This window comes from Terrapene carolina, unplaced genomic scaffold, assembly GCF_002925995.2.
Source record: "Terrapene carolina triunguis isolate 2854851 unplaced genomic scaffold, T_m_triunguis-2.0 Scaffold374, whole genome shotgun sequence".
Lineage (NCBI taxonomy): Eukaryota > Metazoa > Chordata > Testudines > Emydidae > Terrapene > Terrapene triunguis.
In genome coordinates, this window is record NW_020664725.1 from 243,649 (window position 1) to 253,610 (window position 9,962).

Below are 9,962 nucleotides of genomic sequence, written 5' to 3' on the forward strand. Positions count from 1 at the left end.
CAGAGGTGCATCTGCAGAGTTCACCTCCCATCCTGGGTGAAGGGGGGGCAAGAAGGCACCTTACTCGCTCAGCTGCCTGGGCACTCGCTCGCCGCTCCTCTTCACCGGCAACCCTGCAGGCTGATCAGTGCTCCGTGCTTCTCCGCCAGCCCATCGGCCAGATGTCTTCAGGTCCCACCACTTAATACCACTCTCAGTGATTTTAGCTGTTAGTAGGGGAGCCTCACACTGGGCAGTCTCTTGCATCAGAGACACTGTGTCAAAGCATGTCTAATGCTTAGACCTAGATATCAGTGATTTCAGCTCTGCAGGGTGTATCAAGACTCTCGATTGAATCTTAATCAGTTTTGTTATTACACAGTCATGAGAGGAAGAATCAAATGGTGTCTGGGGCCCTTAAGCAGGACCCACACCACTAGGCACAAGTACCAGTCCCCCACCCTCTCTGAACTCACTGGGCTTTGGAACCCATGTCCCCTGCCTAGTGAGTGCTGTTTAGTTGAAGGTGAGTCCCTCAATCAGGGTACGCCAAGCACAATTCTGCTACCATTGATTCACACAACAAGGATAATAACCCTTCATAACTCCTGTCCCAATACAAGGAGACTGAGGATCCAACACCAGCCAAAATATCCCAATATCTAGGTTGGATATTAGGAAAAACTATTTCATTAGGAGGGTGGTGAAGCACTGGAAAGGGTTATCTAGGGAGGTGGTGGAATCTCCATCCTTAGAGGTTTTTAAGGCCGGCTTGAAAAAGCCCTGGCTGGGATGATTTAGTTGGGGTTGGTCCTGCTTTGAGCAGGGGGTTGAACTAGATCATCTCCTGAGGTCACTTCCAATTGTAATCTTCTATAATTCTATGAAAAACGATCATTTGGGCAAGCAATCCTATCGTGCTGAGCACCTAGGCAGGGTGGGTGTGCCCATGCAAACAAGATTAGATCCTGAAGTCCTCTTCCCCAGCTCATCACTAGATGTCAGGGGAGAGCTCATTCAGACTGTGCTTACATCACCATTAGAAACCTACACCACAGGAGAGATCATTTTTGAAAAGGTAAAGGGCTTTTTTGAAAAAAGTGGTTTAGATCTGCAGAAAGTAAACTTGCTTGTTACAGAAAGAGTTGCCTTCCATGACAGGGAAAGAGAAGGGTTTTGCTTCACGTTTGGCAGGGATACACTAACTATTCTACACTGCATCATTCAGCAGTGTCACTACAGCAAGTGTCACATCATTCAGCAGTGTCAATACAGCAAGTTAAAAAAAGTATGGATTGGCTGAATGGACTATAAAATGCATAGAAAGCTGGCTAGATTGTCAGGCTCAACGGGTAGTGATCAACGGCTCGATGTCTAGTTGGCAGCAGGTATCAAGCGGAGTGCCCCAGGGGTCGGTCCTGGGGCCGGTTTTGTTCAACATCTTTATTAATGATCTGGATGATGGGATGAAGTGCACCCTCAGCAAGTTTGCAGATGACACTAAACTGGGGGGAGAGGTCGGTATGCTGGAGGGTAAGGATAGGGTCCAGAGTGACCTAGACAAATTGGAGAATTGGGCCAAAAGAAATCTGATGAGGTTCAACAAGGATAAGTGCAGAGTCCTGCACTTAGGACGGAAGAATCCCAGGCACTGCTACAGGCTGGGAACCAACTGGCTAAGTGGCAGTTCTGCAGAAAAGGACCTGGGGATTACGGTGGACAAGAAGCAAAGAACAGTCTTAATTTAACTGATGAAGGTGCCTTTCAATTAGAAATTGTAAAGCTCCAGAGCTCAGATGTCTTGAATGCAAAATTCAGAGAAGTGGGACTTTGGGATTTCTCAACTCAATATGCTGACCAGTTTCAGAATAGCCAGAATCTAGCCAACTATCTTTTAACAACGTTCAGATCAACATAACTCTGCAAATCTGGATTTTCTACCATGAACAGTATAAAAAAACCAACACCGCAATCACCTGATGGACGAGCATCTTCACCAGTGCATGCACGTTGCCCTGATCTCCTACAAACCACTCTTCACAAAGTTTGCCAGAGATCGTCGCTGTCACCTCTCCCATTAAAGATTGCCACAAACATAGGTAATAATGTTGATTTATAAACTTTGTTAAAAGATAGAAACACTAATACTTATGTTTTAATTAAGGTCTTTATTGGCAGCTGAACTTTTTTGTCAGACTCCTGTGCAAATGGCCCACCTCTTGTCATAAAATTCTCAAATCGGCCTGCAGGTAGAGCTAATTGAATATCACTTTTGTAGGGAGTAGATTTATAGATTTTAGGGCCAGAAGGTGTAGTAGAGAGAGAGAGAGCCTGGAGCACTGGACCTGGTGCAAGATCTAAGTCCTGAACCAAACTCAGGCCATGTATTAAAGCAGATGCTTACAAGTTCACTGTCCAGTACATGAACTTGGCAAAGTTGTGGCTAGTGTACTAGGCACTAGATATTTATGTAACTTTATTCCAGTTAGTACAGATACATCTAGTACAATGAATAGGGATGTTTTATTCAAGATATCAGGAACAAGAGGAGGTAGCAAATAGATGTCATAAAATATATAAATAGGTGCATAAGTTGTGTATTCCAGTTGTTTGCCTCAGCCTCTAAATGTCAGGGTACTGGGCCTTATCCCTTTGTCCAGCCTAGGGGACAGCGGAGAGTCTCGCCATTCACTAAGCTGAGTCTATTGTAATGAGCATACATGTGTTAGTGTAACAGTAGACACTGATCCAGGGAGCTAGTACCATTCTTCATTGACAATAATCCTGGCCGAGCGTCTTTGCCACCGAACCGTGCCTGTGGTCCTCCTTTATGAGTAACACCGAGGTCTGCTGAACTAACACACGGCACTATCTTCAAGGACAGAAGCACTGATCAGCCTAAACAGCGTTACCAAGGCAACAGAATTCCAGTCTTCAACATTCAACAGCACTGGGTAGTACTATTGAGATTTGCTAAACCAGCCATCTGCGCAGAGCTGGACAGCACACTGAAAGAACACACCCGCGCAAGGCAACAACTGACAACACCATTGAGATAATCTAGTGATAATCTAGTCTGATCTCTTCATAACACAGGCCTCAGTACTTCCCTGAATTAATTCTTGCTTCAAGATCAATAGCTGTGGTTGAACTACCAGCAGATCTTTTAGAAAAACATCCAATCTTGATTTAAAAATTGCCAGTGATGGAGAATCCACAAAACCTTCTGTACGTTTTCCCCCCCAGGGATTAATTATGCTTAATGTTAAAAAATGACACCTTATTTCCGGTCTGAATTTCTAAAATTCCAGCCACAGGATCTTGTTATACCTTTGTCAGCTAGACTGAAGAGCCCTCCATTATAAAGTTTCTGTTCCCCATGTAGATACTTATTGTGACATCCTGCAGGGTGCAATCCAGGCAGTAGGACTCCTATGCCCCCTTAATTCTCCAATCTGGAACTATGCCCTGCTTTGCTGTGGGAGGTGACACTGCTACCCACCCCAGCTTCCAGCATGCAAGTCACCCCCAGACATATATCAGAGTGCTATGCCCTGCCACGTTTGAATTACAGGTAGGGCAACACCCACATATCCCTAGTCCCAGCCTTGCACCCCAGAAATGTGCCATCTTGCACTCTTCAGTCACTCGACATTGCAAGCTCATAAATTAGTTCACCACTCCATCAAAGAGAAATGAATATGCACCAGCCTTTGTGATGAGTAGATTCCCCAAAAACTTCAGCCAATAAACACTGATCGATATTAAGTATAAGTGGTGAATATTGGGGTTACAGAGTGCTTTTTTGAGTTACAGCGTGTCACACTTATATGATCATGTCATCTCTTAACCTTCCCTTTGATAAGCTAAATAGATTGAGCTCATTGAGTCTCTCGCTGTAAAGCGTGTTTTCCAGTCCTTTAATCATACTTGTGGCTCTTGTCTGAACCCTCTCCAATGTTTCAACATCCATTTTGAAGTGTAGACACCAGAACTGTACATAGTATTCCCATAGCCGTTGTACCAGTGCCAAATATACTGGTAATATTACCCTGTTACTCCTCCTCGATTCTCCCACTTATAAATCCATGGAAAGCCTTAGCCCTTTTACCCACAGTTTTGCACTGGGAGCTCATGTTCATCTGACTGTCCATCATGACTCCCACTGTTTCCCAGGATAGGACCCCCCATCCTGTAACTATGGCCTGTATTTTTTGTTCCTAGATGTATGATCTTTCATTTGGCCATATTGAAATACATCTTGTTTGACTGCTCCCAGCTACAGTCGCTACATAACAGTGATTTGTCCTCTTCATTATTTATTCCCCAACCTTTCTATCACCTGCAAACTTTATTAATGATGATTTTGTTTTCTTCCATACTTGTATGTTTGTTAAAAATCACATCACTTTTCGTAGTCTCCCAGGTAGCTACTAAGTGTGCTGTGATATTAACAAATATACAAATATCACTCTCAAAGGGGGAGGCAGCATTATTTTTATTAATGAGTCTGCCAAAACACCCTACAAATATAAATTACAATGATTTAGATGTGTATCTGTGAATATTTAATTGTTTTTTCCTAATGTTAATTAAGTATTTTAGGAAAAAGTGTCAGTGTGACCATCAGTGAGAGTTGGTGGCTGCACTCTGAGGCCACCAAAAATTTTGTTGAGAGAACCCCTGGACTAGATGATCATAATGGTCCCTTCTGACCTTGGAGTCTATGAGACTACCAAAAGAATAGATACATTGCTACCCTTGGTGTAAGGTAAAGAGCTGGCCTCTGTCTCTCTCTTCTGTACCTGGTTGGATGCTGACAGTTTGTGTTTCCCACGGTAACTTTCAAGCCCTCTGTCTTTTATATACTCCTGTGGGAATTCTGCACCACTGCATGGGGGCAGAATTTATATCCCGGGTAGATTTCTTTGCTTCCCTTCAGAAAAATGACTTTCTCATGGGGAAGCAAAAAGAAGCTGCAAAAGCAGTCATGCGTCCCTCCCCATCAGACCCACCCCCCGTCCACCCAACCCCCATGCATCCAGACACCCCTATCCCCCTACCCCGCCCCTGAGCCTCACACCCTAGAACCACCCCTCAAGCAAACCCCCTGCAGCAGAACTCCCACACTGCGAAGCCTCACCCCCTGCAGCCAGAGCCCCCCACACCCAGCCCCCCCCCCACCAAACTCCCCACACCCGGTCCTCCCCAGCCCCACCCGATCTGGTGACTCCTACCCTGTGCTGGGCTCACCTTCTAGTCCTAGCTAGGCTGGGGGTGGGGGAGGTATGCACTTCCCTGTATGGAGCAACCAGGGCTGGGGTCAGGGCCAGGTCAGGGCCACCCCCAGAAATCTCCCATGGTTCCGCATGCCTCCCTTGCTTCCTGCCCCCATTGCACCTCAGCTGTGGGGGAGGAGTCACTGTACAGGGAGCTGCTCCCCCCTCTGCCCAACCCCTGTGCATACAGACCACCCCATACCCAGACCCCCCACCAAGCCCCACCCCCTCTGCATCTGGACCTCCATTCCTGCACACAGGCCATGTCCTGCTGAGCCCCTCCTCCCCCTCCCCCGCAGCCACACCATCCCCTGCTGAGCCCCCCCCACTCAAACTCCCACCCTGACGAGCCCTGATGCACCTGGATGACCCCATGAACGCTCTGCATCTGGATCCCCACCCCAACCATCTGTATCTGGATTCCAACCGCCAAGCCCCATTCTCTCAGCACCCCCTGCAGAGTCCCATTGCCCATGCACCCGGAACCCCCAAAATGAGCCCCCGTTGACCCAGATTCCCCTACACACACCCAGACCCCGCACAGAGCCACCCACACCGAGATTGCCCCACACAGAACCCCACACCTGGATCCCCCCACATTAAGCCCCCCCACACTTGGACCCTGCCAGGATGACTCTGCCTGCCCACACCTAATGCGCCTGGCACGGAGCTGCTAATCCTGGTGAGTTGCTTCATCTGCTGCTACTACTGAGGGAATTCTTCACCAAAAAATTAAAAATTCTGTGCACAGTATTTTAAAATTCTGCAAATGTTATTTGTCAATAAATAAATAAATACAGAGGCTCCAGCATGGCAGTGAGGAGCACAGGCCACTGGCTGCACAGAGGTGGGAGATCACCCTGCAACCGTCCCCCCAGCCCTGGGACACAGCCCTCTGGGGCAGGCCTGGCCCTTGCGCTAATTCCAATCACTGTTAAAATTTTGCAACCTATTCCCCCCAGTCTTAATTTGTCTAGTTTCAACTTCCAGCCACTCTATTTTAGAAATCTTCAGAAATATCTTTGTTCATGAAGTTAAAGTGCCATTTACTATCAGAAATCTTCTCCCCATGTAATTACCTAAGGCTTGTGTTAAATCCACTCTTAATCTTCTCTTTGATAAAATAGATCGAGCTTCTTAAATCTTTCACTGTTAGGCAGGTTTCCAGACCTCAAATCTCTTGTGTGACTCTTTTCTGAACCCTCTTCAATTTTTCAACCTTTTTTTGAAGTATGGAAACTAGAACCAAGGGCACTGGAACCTTTGCAGAAGGGGGGGCACCAGCGCTGGAACGGGGGGAGGCTGTGGGCCACTATGCCCTTTTTACATGGGTGTAGTTTGGGGGGCAAAGGATGATGTTGCCTCCTGCAAACTGCAAGCCTCGGGTAAGCATGGAGTGGTGCCAGCAGGGGTTACGCTTTTGAGGTGGTGAGCTGATCACCAGTATCAACTGTTGTCCTACTCAATATTCCCACTTTAACCCTGTTATTGTATTATTATTGGGAGTTCACGATCAGTTGGTTTCCACACTAAGGGTTGGATTCATAAAAGGACAGAGGCTCCTAACTGCCACTTTAGGGGCCTAAATCCTAGAATCAGGCCCCACTGGGATTCACAAAGCCCCCACTCAGCTGCCATCTAGCCCTCTAGGTGCTTGAACTCTCTCAGTGCCTAAATTTTTGCAGTGAAATTGACTAGGTGCCTATGTTCCTGCTTCTGTGCATGCACACTGGTGCCCTGCACCAGGAGTCTGGATACCTAAGCTTTAGAGCAATGCATGAACCAGAGGAAGCTAAGTGTTTGGCTGCCTAACTCGCCTGCAGGGCTCAATCTGGCAGGTATTCTCAGAACTCGCCTACTGGATCCGGGCCCCATGGGTGATCTCACACAAAACAGTGTGGGGAAAGAGGACTTCCCTCATAACTTTCAACCCAGTTGTTAGTGTACTTACCTGGAATGAAGGTGACACTAGGTTCAAGTCCCCCCTTTATCTGAGGAGTTTGAAAGGGGCTCTGCTACTTCTTAGTTGTGTGCCCTAACCTGGGCTGCAAAACATTCTGATCTGGAGTTTCCTCTGTCTCTCCTGTTGAAGCTGTTGCACCATGGAGAAATAATTTTTAAAATGGCATTGGAGCAAGGGGACTGGCTGCTCGGTTTCCCACCACCCAGGGGAGGGCGCTAACCACCACGCTACAGAGTCTTTCCCGTGCTTGCTCCGTCTTTGGCCCAATGACTCTGTAGCCTGGTAGCTAGAGCCCACCTCTAGGAGGTGGGGAAGCCAGGATCCAGTCTCCCTGCTCCAATGGCTTCAAGAGGAGACAGTGAGGGAGCCCACCTCAAACTATCCCATAGCCCAGTGGTTAAGGCACTTTGAAATGTGGCAAGTCTCCTCAGATGGAGCGACTTAAACAAGTCTATCTCTCATCCCACGTGAGTATCCCAATCACTAGGCTATGAGGGAGCACGTCTTTCCCCGGTGTCTTGCTTAGGGTTGCCAGGTGTTTGGTTTTCGACGGGAATGCCTGGTCAAAAAGGGACCCTCCAAATTTCACTTGGAGATGAGCATTTTGTTAAATCTTCTGTCTTCAGGAATGGTAGGAACAATCCCAGAGTATAGCGTAGGTGAGTCAGTGTAATTCCAGTATCTGGAAAGATACTGGAACAAATTATTAAACAATCAGTTTGTAAGCACCTAGAGGATAATAAGGTGGTAAGTAATAGCCAGCATGGGTCTGTCAAGAACAAATCATGCCAAACCAATTTAATTTCCTTCTTTGACAGGGTTACTGGCCTAATGATGGGAAGAAGCAGTAGAATGTGATATACTTGACTTTAGTAAGGCCTTTCACACAGTCCCTCATGACAGTCTCATAAGCAAACTAGGGAAATGTGGTCTAGATGAAATTACTACAAGGTAGATGCACAAATGCTTGAAAACCCATACTCAAAGAGTAGTCATCACAGGTTCGCTGTCAAATTTGGAGGACATGTCATGTGGGCTCCCACAGGAGTTTGTACTGGATATGGTACTATTCAATATTTTAATTAACAACTCAGATGATGAAGTGGAGAGTATGCTTATAAAATTTGAGGATGACACAAGTCTGGGAGGGATTGCAAGCACTTTGGAGGACAGGATTGGAATTCAACACGATAAACTAGAGAATCAGTAAGATGAAATTCAATACAGACAAGTGCTAAGTACTACACTTAGAAGGAAAAATCAAATGCACAAATGCAAAATGGGGAATAATCCAGTAGGTGGTAGTACGGCTGAAAGGGTTCCAGGGGTTATGGTGGTTCACAAATTGAATATGAGTCAACAATGTGATGTTATAAAAAAAGGAAATGTCATTCTGGGATGTATTAACAGAAGTGTCATGTGAAAGACATGGGAGGTAACTGTTCCATTCTACTTAGCACTGGTGAGGCCATACCTGTGGTATAGTGTTAATTTTTGGGCACCACACTGTTGTGTTCTTTAGAGATATGGTGAAGGCATCATAAGCCCGTGTGCAAGGAAGCTGTTTCTTTATTGAAGTTAATATCCAGCCTGTAAAAGCATGTCTAACTTGGAGGTAGAGCTGCTCCACTTTAACTTAACTCCTCAGGGTAAATGTATCAACTTATTAGAGCTGCTAAGGGGAAAGAGAGAGAGAGAGAGAGAAAGAGAGAGATGAGTCACAAACTAGCTCTTAAAGAGACAGGATCCTCACACACAGTTCAAGAAAGATATGGACAAATTGGAGAGAGTCCAGAAGACAGCAACAGAAAGGATAACAGGTTTAGAAAACATGTCCTATGAGGGAGGGTTGGAAGAACTGTGTATGTTTAGACTAGAGAAGACTGAGGGGAGGACATGATAGCCGTCGATATATGAAAACAGTTGTTATAAAGAAGATGGTGATCAATTGTTCTCCGTGTTGTATGCAGTGTTGTTGTAGCTGTGTTGGTCCAAAAAAGGCAAGGTGGGTGAGGTAATATCTTTTATTAGACCAACTTCTGTTGGGGAGAGAGACAAGCTTTCGAGCTACTCAGAACCCTTCGTCAGGTCTGGAAAAGGTACTCTGAGCATCATAGCTAAATACAAGTTGGAACAGATTGTTTAGCATAGGTAGTTAGCACATATCCTAAGGGACCATTCAAGGTAGAGTGGCCCATTAACACCTCTGCAGTCATAGGACAAAAAATTGGCGGGGCGTAATTGGGTTACAGATTGTTGTAATAAGCCATAAATCCAATGTCTCTGTTCAGTGTCTATGGTTTTTAGTGTCTAGCAGAGTAATGAATTTAAGCTCGCAGGTTTGTCTTTTGAAGGTATTGTGCAGGTTTCCTTTGAGAATGAGGTCTGATAGGTCAGCTATAAAGTGATCCCTTTGTGAAAAGTGTTCGCCCACAGGTGATAGGGTGTTTTTGTCTTTTATCATTTTCCTGTGTGAGTTCATTTGAGAGTGTAGTGATTGTCTGGTTTCGCCCACATAGTTGTTATTGAGGTACTTAGTGCACATGTTGTAATAGGCTAGGATGTAAGGTCATATGGGGAAACTTTTAAAAGAAGGGACTGATCTTGTTTCACAATCCTAAAATAAAGAAGAGTAAGAGATCTGATATGGCTCCCCAAAACAAGTTGATGGGTGTTAGTTCCTTTTCTTTCTTTTTCTCTTTCTCTCTCATTGTGATTGAAGGGTTAAAGGGTTATTATCA

The 9,962-nt window shown here is 45.7% G+C and overlaps 1 protein-coding gene across 3 annotated transcripts in view; it reads left to right on the forward strand.

Annotated features, from left to right (window-relative positions):
- Positions 1–9,962, forward strand: part of FEZ1 (fasciculation and elongation protein zeta 1) — a 121,514-nt gene that overhangs the window by 45,501 nt on the left and 66,051 nt on the right. The gene's annotated exons all lie outside the window — the stretch shown is intronic.